The sequence below is a fragment of the Narcine bancroftii genome, chromosome 4 (genome assembly GCF_036971445.1).
Source record: "Narcine bancroftii isolate sNarBan1 chromosome 4, sNarBan1.hap1, whole genome shotgun sequence".
Classification (NCBI taxonomy): domain Eukaryota; kingdom Metazoa; phylum Chordata; class Chondrichthyes; order Torpediniformes; family Narcinidae; genus Narcine; species Narcine bancroftii.
In genome coordinates, this window is record NC_091472.1 from 129728733 (window position 1) to 129742924 (window position 14192).

General features: G+C 39.6%; 1 long non-coding RNA gene across 3 annotated transcripts in view; it reads right to left on the reverse strand.

Annotated features, from left to right (window-relative positions):
* Positions 1-14192, reverse strand: part of LOC138761161 (uncharacterized) — a 149172-nt gene that overhangs the window by 64253 nt on the left and 70727 nt on the right. The gene's annotated exons all lie outside the window — the stretch shown is intronic.

The window sequence follows — 14192 nt, forward strand, 5'->3', positions numbered from 1 at the left end:
AACAAAGAGAAACAAAATTTATCCAAACTTTCTCTGGAAAGATTAAAAATATTACCCAGAATGCATGGTCTGCAATGATCACCACCCTTTGATTCTGACAAGGAAGTCCACTTGTGTTAGCACAAGGTCAGGCTGGAATTTATTGTTTTTTAAAGTGGCTCACAAATCAATTTTTTAATGTGTTAGGATCTGGGCATTGGTGGAAAGGACACCATCCAGTGCTTGTTACCAATAACCCATGAGAAACATAGGAAGATGCCATTTTGAACCACTGCATTCCATTTAAGAATTAAACAAAGTGGCTTTGCCAGGTTACTTCAGAGGACATTTATGTCCCAATCAAGATGCCACATCAGAAATGACCACTTGATTAAGATGCTTGAGTGTTGCAAAAAGCCTATTTTTTTAATCCCTCCATCATTAAGAACAGGAGCGAAACCTGAACTGTATTTCTTTTAAGTTGTATCACTTTTCCAGTGGAACATCTACTGAACTACAATATTAGGTTTACCTGATCATCAAGACAAAGCCTTCAATGAAGAAGGGAATTATTCCCAAAAGCCACAGACACTGGATTGTAAACAAAGGCCTAAATCTTGACAATGCCTCATTTCAAAAGGCATTTGATATGCAAATAAATGAACGAATTTCACACTGATAAATGTAAGATAAACTTATTTTGGAATAGTCACAAAACCCTCCATTGACTGTGAAGAATAAAATGAGCTCCAATGAAAGCATGAACTTAAACCCACAAAGAGAAGCCTGTGGTGCCAGAAGTAATGCAAATCAACTTTGCTTATTTCATAACCAATAACCATGAGGGAGAATCAATGGGTTCAGCCTCTTGGAACATTCCTACATTGATGTTTCATAGCTTTAGTAGAATAGGCCTTATAGCCTATAACTTCAGACATTCACAACACCTGCTAAATAAATATAGTTGATTAGTGCCTGGAAAGAAGACCTCATACAAAATTTATCCAGTATTAATATTTGCAGTCTCACCATACTCTTAGAGAGTGAAAACAGATGATCTGCTCTTAAGAGTTTCACCCATATATATAATGGCATTGATCAATTTGGTTAGACATAGTCATGCAGCATGGAAACAGCCCTTTGTCTGAACTTGCCCAAGCCAAACAAATGTCTGACCTATCTTTGTCCCACCCACCTGCTTTTGGCTTATATTACTCTCAACCCATCCTATTCATGTATCCATCTGTGGCAGATGCAAATTATGGACATATGCCATCATGTTGAAATAGGATGAATAATGAGACCATGACTCAGGTTTCAGCCAGAGAAGAGCAAAAGCATTTATTGACATGCTGTCAGGCTTGATTTCGACAAACAACAGGTGATATGGCGTCATGACATCTGGAATATGTACTACCTCATGACATTCACATTGAGTAGGCCAGGGCTTCTCCGTAGACTTACGGGTGCTGCTGAGTCACTATGGCTCGTGGCTGTAGTGGCTAGTTGCCAGTAGATGGGAGCCTGTTGTATCGAGCTATCATGAGTTTGGAGCAGTTAGTGCTGGTTCTGCCCATCCCCCCATCCCCTCAGCATTCCGCTACACATCCATTGTTTTCTTAAAGGTTGCAATAGTTCCTGCTTTAACTACTTTCTCCAGCAGTCCATTCCATTCACTCACTGCCCTCTGTGTAAAAAACAAAGTTACACCTCAGGTTTCCATTCAATCTCTCCCCCCCTCACCTTAAACCCATGTCCTCTGGTTACTGATTCCCTTACCCTAGGGTTCTCTTATCCTTGTAGTGAGAGGTCACACATTTAGGGAAGTTCTATTAATGAAGCCTTGGCAGTTTGCTGCAGTACAGCTTGTGCCACAGTGCACTACTTGAGAAGGAAGTATAATGATAGATGAAGGCATCATGAGATGAGTTGTGGGTCAAGGGAACAGACAGATAGCAATGAAAAGGAGAAGGAAAACCGGTAAGATATTTGTTCTCATCAACCATGGGAAAGAGGAAATCCAAGGCATAGGTCACTTTCCACATGTAACTGGTTGATACAGTCCTGTCTGCCTCCGCTAGACCCTTCCATAACTCACCACCTGCAAGTTTTCAAAGGACAGAAATCATTGTGTAAAGTTACCCGGATCTTCAAACTCACAAAATACTGCTTCAAGTCACATTTTCTTGGAAAAAAAATGGAAATTGTCAACAAATATTCAGAGGAAAATATAAAAAATTAAAATATAAATGCATTAATAAATAATTGTGAAAACTTTTTTTAAATCTAATTGCCCGCGAGATAAAACATGTTAGATTACAGGTACGATATTTAGAAAAACAAAACCTCAAATCCTATCGTGTTGTGCGCTGGTGCACCTCAGGGCTGCGTGGTCACCCTGCTACTTTTCAAGCTATTAACTCATGTCTGCACTGGCAAATCCAGTTCAAGAAAAATCAAGTTTTCAGATGATAAGACAGTAATTGGTGTCATCAGGCAACAATGATGAGTCAGATTACAAATCAAATGGTCTGAGAACCATTTAGGATAGTCTCAAAATGGACAAGACAAAGGAGATGATCGTAGACTTTGGAGGTTGCAGGTCAACCATTCTCCACCACACATCAATAACTCCATAGTGGAGAGAGTGGAGAGCACAAATTTCCTTGGTATGCATGTAACTGGCGACCTATCACAGACTCACAATATCTTCTCATTAATCAGGAAGGCACAGCAGCCCCTATAATTCCTAAGGCGGTGAAGAGGGCAAAACTACCAGCCCCAATCTTGACAACATTTTACAGGAGCACAGCTAAGAGTGTCCTGTCTGGCTGCATCATTGTCTGGTAGCCAAATACAGGTCATTAAAACAGTCTTACTTTCCTCTATTGACGATATTCACCGAGAGTGTTGCTTAAATAGGGCTCAAATCATTATTGAAGATCCCTACCATCTATCACATAGAATCTTTGACCTATAGACATCAGGAAGGAGGTACAGGAGCATCAAAATCAGGATTGCCAGGCTGGGAAATAGCTTCTTCCCACAGGCTGCAAATTGATAAATGGCATTCAGTCACCTTGGGTCTCATTTAAATGAAACAAGTAAATTATTCTGAAAATTTACACACATTTATTTTTTTAATGGAAATATGTGATTATTACGTGCAGCGTATTATGTGTGTAGACCATTGTCTAGAGAAACACTTTTATATCTGGTTGTACATGTACAATCAGATGATAATGAACTTGAAATGGCAGACTGAAATTTGTTGCAAGGAGGAAAGAATGCAAAAGGGAATCCTGCTGAGATTTAAGTCTTGAGAGCATTTTGAGACTTCTTACTAAAGGAGGATATATTGGCCTTGGAGACAATGCACTAATGATTTAACATTCTTTCCCTCATGAGAAACTGAGATTGATCATACTCTCTGGTGCATAGATTCTCAAGGTGGGGCAGGGGAATATTTTGGTGGTGATTGGGGGCTTAAGAATATTTTAGTGGAACATTTTGGGAAATAATTAAAATGTTGGTTTGAAAAAATAAACTCATTATGTTGGTGTGAAAGATGTGACTTGGCAACCCTGTCAGTAGTACACAATTGTGGTAACTTTCCAAGTAAAATCACTTTGTGACGGCAAGGTAAGGACTTTAAAAGTTGAGTACTTACGTGGACTTGGGCCTTGTAGTTCGGGTGAGGTGTCGAAGGAGTCCTGTGGAGGAGGGGCGAGGAAAGAGTGACGGGGTTAATTGGTAGAGGGCCAATAAAAGGAGGGTAAGGTAAAGGAGAGGTCATGAGGAGCAGTCCAGCGAGTGAATGGCACAGAGAAGGAGTGGCACTTAGAGGCTTTGGCTCACGAGGCTTCGGCGAGCAGAGGCTGAAGTCGAGCTTGTTTGCATTAAGGTAAAGATGGTTAGTTGTTTATTTCTTTCTTTTTTTTCTTTCCACTGCATTTGAGGAAAGGGAGAGAGAAGGGATGACTGTGAGACCAGTTTGCTGTTCCCAATGTCAGATCCTAGAGTCTACTAGCCTCCCAGACGTCCATATCTGCATCAGATGTGCTGAGCTGCAGCTTCTCAGGGACTGTGTTAGGGAAATGAAGCTGCAGCTCTATAACCTTGCTCTGGTCAGGGAAAGCAAGGACATAATAGACAGGATTTATAGCCAGGTGGTCACACTAGGGCCACAGGAGAGGATAAGTGGTCACAGTTAGGAGAGGGAAGGGGAAGAGTAAGGTGCTAGAGAGGACCCCTGTGGCTGCAACCCTCAACAATAAGTACTCCTCTTTGAGTACTGTTGGGAGGTGGGGGGAGATAGCCTAGCTGGGGAAAGCAATAGTGGCTGTGACTCTGGCACAGGGTTGGCCCCTGTGGCTCAGAAGGGTGGGCAAAGGAAGAGGAGAGCAGTAGTCAGAGGGAACTTGATAGTTAGGAGGACAGATAGGGGATCCTATGGTCACAGTAAGGATAGCTGGATGGTGGCTTGCCTCCCAGGTGCCAGAGACCTGAATGTTGCTGCTCGTGTCCAAAATATCCTAAAATGGGAGGGAGATGAGCCAGAGGTCATGGTACATGTAGGTACCAATGACATAGGGAGGAAGAGAAGAGGTCCTGAAAAGTGAGTACAGGGAGTTAGGTAGGGAGTTGAAAAGAAGGATCACAAAGGGAGTAATCTCAGGATTACTCCCTGTGCCACACGACAGTGAGGGCAGGAATAGAATGAAGTGGAGGATAAATGCATGGCTGAAGGGGTAGAGCAAGAGGCAGGGATTCAAGTTTCTGGATCACCTGGACCATTTTTGGGGTAGATGTGACCTGTACAGAAAGGATGGGTTGCCCTTGAATCCCAGGGAGACCAGATTCTGACAGGATATTTGCTAAGGCTAATCAGGAGACTTTAAACTAGAATGGTTGGGGGGAGGGAACCAAATAAAAGAGAACAGCAAGGAGAAAGTTAGATTGCAAAAAGAGAAAGTTTGTAGACAGTGTTTGAGGGTGGAAAAGCAGGTGATAGAGAGATGCTCTGTACAAAGATGGAGGGGAGAGGATAGGAAAAGAACATAATAGAGTTGTTTGTAAAGATAGGGGCAAAAATAGAGTAAGAAGTGAGAAATCTCTGAAATGCATATATTTTAATGCTAAGAGCATTGTAAGGAAGGTGAATGAATTGAGGTTATGGATTGACACTTGGTAGTAATGACATGGTGGTGATTAGTGAAACATGATTCTGGGAGGATGTGATTGGGAGCTAACTATTCCTGGATTTCGTTGCTTTAGTGTGATAGAGTTGGAGGGGCAAGAGGGGGCGGTACTGTATTGCTTGTCAGAGAAAATATTACAGCGGTGCTTAGGCAGGATAGATTAGAGGGCTCGTCAAGGGAGGCTATTTGGGTGAAATTGAGGAATGGGAAAGGGGTAGTTACACATAGGGGTGTATTATAGACCACCTAATGGAGAACAAGAACTAGAGGAGCAAATTTGTCGGGAGATAGCAGATATTTGTAATAAGCACAGGGTTGTGATTGTGGGAGATTTAAATTTTCCAAATATAGATTGGGAAACCCATTCTGTGATAGGGCTGGATGGTTTGGAGTTTGAAAATGTGTGCAGGATAGGTTTTTTATACAGCAATACATAGGGGTACCAACTAGAGAAGGGACAGTTTTGAATCTATTGTTGGGGAATGAGATAGGCCTGGTGACGGAGGTATGTGTTGGGGAGATCTTTGGGTCCAGTGATCATAGTGCCATTAGCTTCAATGTAATTATGGAAAGAGATAGGTCAGGGCCTAGGGTTGAGGTTTTCGAGTGGGGAAAAGCTAGATTTGAGGAGATGCGAATTGGATTTACGAGGAGTGGAATGGGACAATTTGTTTTATGGGCAGGATGTAGTAGAGAAATTGAGGTTTTTTAAAGGTGAGATTTTGAGGGCACAAAATCTTTATGTTCCTGTTTAAGTTAAAAGGCAGAGTCAAAAGTTTGAAAGTGCCATGGTTTTCAAGGGATATTGGAAACTTGGTTCAAAAAAAAGAGGGAGACCAACAATAAATATAAGAAACAAGGAAAAAAGATGTTCAGAGAATACATTGAATGTAAAAAGAATCTTAAGAAAGAAATAAGAAAAGCTAAAAGAAGGTACAAGGTGGCTATAGCAAGCAGGGTGAAAATAAATCCAAAAGGTTTCTACAAATATGTTAATAGCAGAAGGAGAGTGAGGGATAAAATTGGTCCCTTAGAGAATCCTAGCAGACAATCTGTCTCTGGAGCCAAAGGAGATGGGGAGATCTTGAACAATTCCTTTTCTTCAGTATTCACTAAGGAGAAGGATATTGAATTGTGAAGGGTAAAGGAAGCAAAGAGGGTAGTTATTGGAAACTATAGTGATCAAGAATGAGGAAGTACTGGAGCTTTTGAAGTATATTAAGGTGGATAAGTCTCCAGGTCCCGACAGGATTTTAGCCAGGACCTTGAGCAAAGTTAGTAAGGAAATAGCAGAGGCCCTGACAGTGGTTTTTCAAATGTCATTAGATGGTATAGTGCCAGAGGATTGGTGTATTACAAATGTGGTTCCTTTGTTTAAAAAGGGTTCAAGGAGCAAACCTAGCCATTATTGGCCTGTAAGTTTGACATTTATAGTTAATAAATTAATGGAAAGCATTCTTAGAGATAGTATATATAAGTATCTGGAGAGACAGGGTCTGATCAGGAACACTCAACACGGATTTGTGTGTGGAAGGTCATGTTTGATCAATCTTGTTGAATTTTTTGAAGAGGTGACAAGAAATATTGATAAGGGTAGAGCAATGGATGTTGTCTATATGGACTTCAGTAAGGCCTTGGATAAGATTCTGCATGGAAAGTTAGTTAGGAAGGTTTAGTCGTTAGATACTAATTCTGAGATAGTCAAATGGATTCAATAGTGGCTAGAAAGGAGATGACAGAGAATCATAGTGCATAACTGTTTGTCAGGCCAGAGGCCAGTGACAAGCGGTGTGCCTCATGGATCTGTATTGGGTCCTTTGATGTTTGTCATATACATTAATGATCTGGATGATGGGGTGGTAAACTGGATTAGTAAATATGCAGATGATACTAAAATAGGTGGAATTGTGGATAAAGAAGGTTTTCAAAGATTGCAGAGGGATTTGGACTGCTTAGAAGAGTGGGCTGAAAGATGGCGGATACAGTTTAATGCTGATAAGTGTGAAGTGCTTCATTTTGGTAGGAATAATCAAAACAGGACATACAGAGTCAATGGGAGGGCATTGAGGAATTCAGTGGAACAGAAAGTTCTCAGAATAACATTGCATCATTCTCTGAGGATAGAATCTCATGTGGATAGGGTGGTGAAGAAGGTTTTTGGTATGATGGCCTTTATAAATCAAAGCATAGAAAACAGGAGTTGGGAAGTGATGTTGAGATTATTGAAGGCATTGGTGAGGCCAAATTTGGAAAACTGTTTGCAGTTCTGGTCACCAAATTATAGGAAGGATATCAACAAGGTAGAGAAAGTGCAGAGAAGATTTACGAAAATGTTACCAGGGTTTCAGAATCTATATTATAAAGAAAGATTGAGCAAATTAGGTCTTTAATCTTTGGAGCGAAGAAGGTTGAGAAGGGATTTGATAGGGGTATTTAAGATTATGAGAGGGATACAAAGTGTTGATGTGGATAGGCTTTTTCCATTGAGAGTAGGAAAGATTGATACAAGAGGTCATGAGTTAAGAGTTAAGGGGCAAAAGTTTAGAAGTAACACAAGGGGGAACTTCTTTACTCAGAGATTGGTGGCTGCGTGGAATGAGCTTCCGGGAGATGTAGTGGTGGTAGGGTCAATTTTGTCATTTAAGGAAATATTGGATAGGTATATGGATGGGAGGGGAATGGAGGGTTATGAACAGGTGCATGTAGGTGGGAGTAGAGGAGAGTACTTGGTTTGGTGCAGACTAGAAGGGCCAAAATGGCCTGTTTCCGTGCTGTAATTGTTATATGGTTATATAATGTGGTTTTTTTTCTCTTCTGATGTTTCTCTGTTGTTTCTCCATTGTTTCTCTTATTTTAACTGTTGTTATCCTTGGTTAACATTATAATTATTTTTTTCTGAATGGTCTTACTATCATCCATTCCAAATTATCTCATTGGTGATGAAGATTCTAAATATCTCAACAATCATGTCTCCGCCCATACCCCTTTACTTTTTCAGTTCAGTAATGAGTGAGACCTGTATCTGTATGTATCTTTGTGCACTAGCGTACTGATGGGCAGTAGGTGGGGGGGGGGGGGTCCTGCCCCAGGTCCCGCCTGAGACGAACACCAAAAGTAAAGCACGAGGCTAACACAGTTTTGATGCATTCTCTGCAAGAAAAGATGTCAGAAGCTGCGCTAGTGTTATTTTTCATGTATTTTTTAGGGTCAGTATTCTTCCTTTTATTATATTTTTCAATTCTAAGATATAATAAAATATTGATTATACTATTTCAGGGAGCTCACGCTGTTGTATTAATCTGTTTCGCACTGTTGTATATTCAAAATGAGCAGATCAAGCAAGAAAAAGATTCGTCAATGTTCAGTGGAGTTCTTGAAGTTTTATACCTGCTGTACCCAATAAACATGCACCTTTTGCCTATTATGCCAACAGACTTTGACAAATGAATCAATGAAAGTAGGCCGTCTTGAAGCTCATTTAGGGTAAAACATCCCAACCATGTCAATTCAAAATTGGACTATTTTAAATCACTGAAAGAGAAGTTTGAAAATAGAACAAGAATCACTTCATTATTCACTGTGCAAACCACAGCCCTGAATTGAACATGGGAAGAATCATATGATTGGGGAGGAATTGATTAAACCCACAATATCATTGTTTCTCAAAACAGTTTTGCAAAAAGATGCCAAAGATGTCTGAGTAATGTCATTAAGTAATACTACTGTCTGCAACAGAAAAGATGACAAAAGGTCAAAATGTTGAAAAACAGCTTATTAAGAAAATTGAAATCACGAAAGTTCTCAATACAACTGGATGAACCTACCATATTGGCAGTGAGGGTCTGTTATTGGCATACATGAGATATATTGATCAGGAAGAGTTTCAAGAAGAGATGTTGTTTTGTGAATCATTGGAAACAAACACTACAAAAAGCTCAAAAATTATTTGGATAAAATGAAATACCAAAAGGAAACATTGTATCTTGTGCTACAAATGGACCACTTGCTATAATGGGTAAAAAAACAGGATGTTTAAAATTAATGACGGATGAAAATCCAAACATGTTGTGTGAGGTGCTTCATTTTGGTAAGAAGAATCAGAACAGGACATACATGGTAAATGGGAGAGCATTGATGAATACAGAAGAGCAGAAAGATTTAGGAGTAACGGTACATCGTTCCCTGAAGGTAGAAACTCACATGAATAGGGTGGTGAAGAAGGCTTTTAGTATGCTGGCCTTTATCAATCATTGCATGGAATATAGGAGTTGGGAGGTGATGTTGAGATTGTATAAGACGTTGGTGCGGCCTAATTTGGAGTTCTGTGTGCAGTTCTGGTCGCCTAATTATAGGAAGGATATAAACAGAGTGGAGAGAGTGCAGAGAAGGTTTACCAGAATGTTACCTGGGTTTAAGCATCTAGAGTATAGGGAGAGATTGGACAGATTAGGTCTTTATTCTTTGGAGTGTAGAAGGTTGAGAGGGGATTTGATAGAAGTATTTAAGATTATGAAAGGGATAGACAGAGTGGATGTGGATAGACTATTTCCGTTAAGAGGAGGAAAGATTAAAACAAGAGGACATGAGTTAAGAATTAAGGGGCAGAGGTTTAGAGGTAACATGAGGGGGAACTTCTTTACTCAGAGAGTGGTAGCCGTGTGGAATGAGCTTCCGGGAGAAATAGTGGCGGCGGAGTCAATTGTATTATTTAAGAAAAGGTTGGACAGGTATATGGATGAGAAGAAGATGGAGGGTTATGGGCATTGTGCAGGGAGGTGGGACTAGAGAGGGGTGTTTGGTTCGGTGCGGACTAGAAGGGTCTAATGGCCTGTTTTCCGTGCTGTAATTGTTATATATTATATTATATGTTATATCCACCGAGAAAACTTAGTTGCCAAGAAAGTTTACCCTGTTCTACACGAGATACTCTGTGATCGAGTGTATCAATGCCATCAAAGTTAATGTCAAATGCGAACATTTGTTTAAGCAATTTTGTGTTGAAAAAAATGCAGAACATGTGAGATTATTGCTTCACCCTGAAGTAAGGTGGTTCACAAAGGGAAACTGCTTCGAAAGGTTTATGGAACTGTTTGATCTCCTCAGCAAGCTTTTGAAGGACAAACCTGAAATATAGCTCTTGCTAACAACAGATAGCAAAGCTTATATGAGTTTCTAATGGACATTTTTTAAAAACTAAATACATTGAACAAGAAAATCCAAGTAGCAAATACAACCCTCGTTGATGCAAACAAGATATTTGAATTCATGACACTTATAAAATTATGCCAAAGGAATATTTCTGCAAGAAATTTCAATCTGTTCTATTGGTTGGATAAGCGTGAGGTAATTAATGCCGCTACAAACATCATTGTTGACCATTTGAAAATGTTGGCTATTGACTTCAATGATTTTAAAGGCAATGGATTTTCCCTCTTGGTTGACTCAGACATTGCTGGTGAAGTTCCACTGCAATACCAAGAGGAGTTATCGGAGTTTCAACATGATGAATCTGTGACACCTCTGTTCAAAGTGAAAGGAACCATGATGCGGCTGTCTAATAGAATCGAAAAGAAATACCCAAACTCGACTACTTTAGCAAGGGAGCTATTGATACATTTAGTAGAATGTGGCTTCAGTGCTGTTAGTGATTTGGTACAAGATAAGAGAAACCTACTGGAAATTACAAAATGTAGATATTTAAAGTTGCAACTAACAAAATTAATCACTTGAATCAAAAAAATCTGCAGCCAGCGTCAGGGGCAAGGTTTCCTCTGAAGTGACGACAATTGTTGAATGTGTGTTTGAGATGGATAACATATTGAAGTAGTAGTTGTGAAATATGTGTTCCAGTGTACTATCAACCTTAATTGCATTGAAATACACTTGCAGTAAATGATTTAATTAAAACTTCTTTTGAATATATAACTTTTTTCTGCTAATGGTAAGCTGTACATTTTTTTAAAATTAAAGTGGGGTCTAGGGCAAAAAAGGTCGAGAACCAGTGCTCTGGAGTTTAACATAAAAGGCATTAGGCATCATGGCGCATATATGATTCGGAGTATAGCTGTTGGGTGATAGGAGACTGTTTCCTCAAGTGGTAGGATCTTCAAGTCCAAGATTGATGCATTTTTGGTCAGCGTGGGACTTGGATTGAAACACAATCAAATTGGAGCAAGTTTTAAAATGGCCTGCACCTAGTATTCTTAAAATACATTCACATTGAGGAAAATGGAATTGAAAGGAGGAAAATTGCCATTTCTATTATTTACTACTTCTGAAAATTGTGTATTCAACATGAATATTGAATCACTGCAACACAGTAATTTTATCAGTAACATTGTTCCATCTAGGAAAATTAAGTTCAATGGTTGCTATGCCTTTCCGTCACTACGTGCAAACTTCTCTCCATCTGTCTGCTTTATCCCAGTATTTACCAGAGCTACACTGGTTGTGATGGGGAACAGAAATTTGGCTCAAAAATCACTGGAGTAGGGCTGATGTGTGCTTTGTCTGTAGGGTCATGGCCACAGTCGCTGGCACAAATGGACCTGATGCAAGCACTCTTCAAATCTAGCATCTCTGAACCCAAACAATGTGGGCACCCGTGAATCTGAAAGCTCATGAAATAATTCCACATTCCTTGTATTCTGCAAAACAATGCACCCTCTATGTCATTAAATGTTTTGCTTTATTTAGCAATAAGCCCATTCCGTCTATTCACAAGTCTACTCTGACGATTTAACAAATATTTTTTGGCAGGGTTCTATTCAAGTTCAGTATAAATTTGCAAGCAGACTGCTCTTTTGCATTAGCACGACGGGGAACTGGTAAGACCGCTTACATCCTGAGACAATTCTAACCTTTCATAAAGTTGCTAGAATTAAAATATTTCAATCAGGCAACAGGTACTTTTTTCTCTTACAATGCTTGTTGGCTTGTATTATTTTGTGTTGAAAGCAATGTAAGAGACCATTGCTATTTAGTAGAAAGTTGTCAACTGTGATGAGCAGCTTTGGAAAGGGAATAATACGAAATGTGTTAAATATGAAATCGGGGTTTATCATTGACTGGTTAAAATTAAGTAACCAATCATGATTACAAAGATCTTGTTTTCTTTTTCCAATTTATATTTAATGTTCAGGATCTGGGCATTGCTAGCATTTATTGCCCACCCATAAATGATGATGAATCATCTTCCTCAACATTTACAGCCTGCAGGGGAAAGTACGCCTCCTATCCTGTTGTGTAGGGAGTTCCAAGATTTAGAGCCAGCAACAACAAAGGAATGAAACCTGCAGGCAGTGCTGATTTTCCCAGGCGCCTGAAAACATTGTTCTTCTTGATGACAGAGATTGCACATTTGGAATGTGCTTTATGATTAGCTCAGGCAATTAGTCGCAATGCATTTTGTAAATTGAATAGACTACGATCATTCCAAATGTTTGGAATGAAGAACAGTCGACCCACTAAGGGAGCTCGTTTGGCTCGAATGGCGTGAAATTTCCCTGAGTCTTATTGGAGCTGCACACAGATAAGAGAAGGATATTCAATTGCACCAAAGTGGTGTGCCTTGAGTGTGTCTGGAAATGAGTTGCTGATGAATGCATAGCCAACCTCTCACTTGCTATTGTAACCATAGTATTTATCTGCCTGGTTCACTTGAGGTTCTGGTCAATAGGGAGCACTCCCTACCTCACCTGCTATATCCCCACTCACCTTGTGGATGTTGATGAGACAGGATTTGGAAATAGGAATGACCATCTCTTGTTTAAGATGGCCACTGCCCAATACTTTTGTGGCAGAAAGGTTAGCATTTTGCTACCTATACCTGATCGTTATAAAATTACTTTGTACCATGGCTGCACACAACTAGTTCAGAAGTTATGATGACAAGTGGCTGGGACTCAGACACTACTCTGAACAATTGCTAATCATGTCCTGGGGCTGTGATGTTTGAGCATCATTTATAATCACAACCATCCTACTACACAAAGGGAATGATTCCAACCTTCAGAATGCTTTCCCCTTGATTTCAATTTTACCAGGACAACTTGATGTTACACACAGGTCAAATACTTCCTTAATGCCAGAGATATCAATTTTACCTTATCTCTAGAATTCAACTCTTTGGTCTATGTTATGACCAAAGCTGAGATGAGGTCTGGTGCCAAGTAAATTATGGTTGAATAAGTGTTACTTGATGGCACTGTTAATACTTTCCATTACTTTACCAATTATTTAAATTAAATCTCAGATAGAAAATAGTCATATTGGATTTGCTTTACATTTTTTGATTATGGCATACCACATATATTCATCACAGTGAAACTATTTGTTATTCTTATCATGGCTAAGAAATGTTATTAAACAATTAGATTCTTGGAATAGTATTTGACCATCTGTTTTAACTCGAGATGGAAGTAATTAGGGAATAGAAAAATTAAGTTCTGGCACAATATTACGAGCATCCAGGAGACAAACTATAGGACCATGAACGAAAGAGATTTGGATCTCACTTTCTTTAAAGAATTTCAATCATAGTTTACATATGATTTGGACAAAGATGAAAAGGCTGCTTAACCAATCGCCGATTAATCTAGTTCCATAAGAGAAATATATATACATTTCCCAGTTGGCATGTGGGAGCAGGAGTGGTAGTCATGCGCAGAAGGGATTGTTTGGAGCTTGAGATAATAAGATGAAAGCTTGAAATATACCTCATCCAGAATTGGACACCCTATGACCAAACTGGAAAAGAGAAAAATGGTGTTCTGGGAGGAATGGAAAGGCAGAGGCTGGTGGCAGATCATGGGGAAGAGGAGAGCAATCTCAATAGTTAGCTCTGTTTAAGGTTGTGGTTGGAATTGCCTGAAATACAGGATGTCGAAGTCAAACACTATTGTTCCTTACACCCCAAGTGGAATTTTTATTTCCTAAAAAGGAAAACAATTGTTTTTTTTAGGACTAACACGCAGCTTCCACCTTCTCTCCCTCCACACCAACACCACTCCA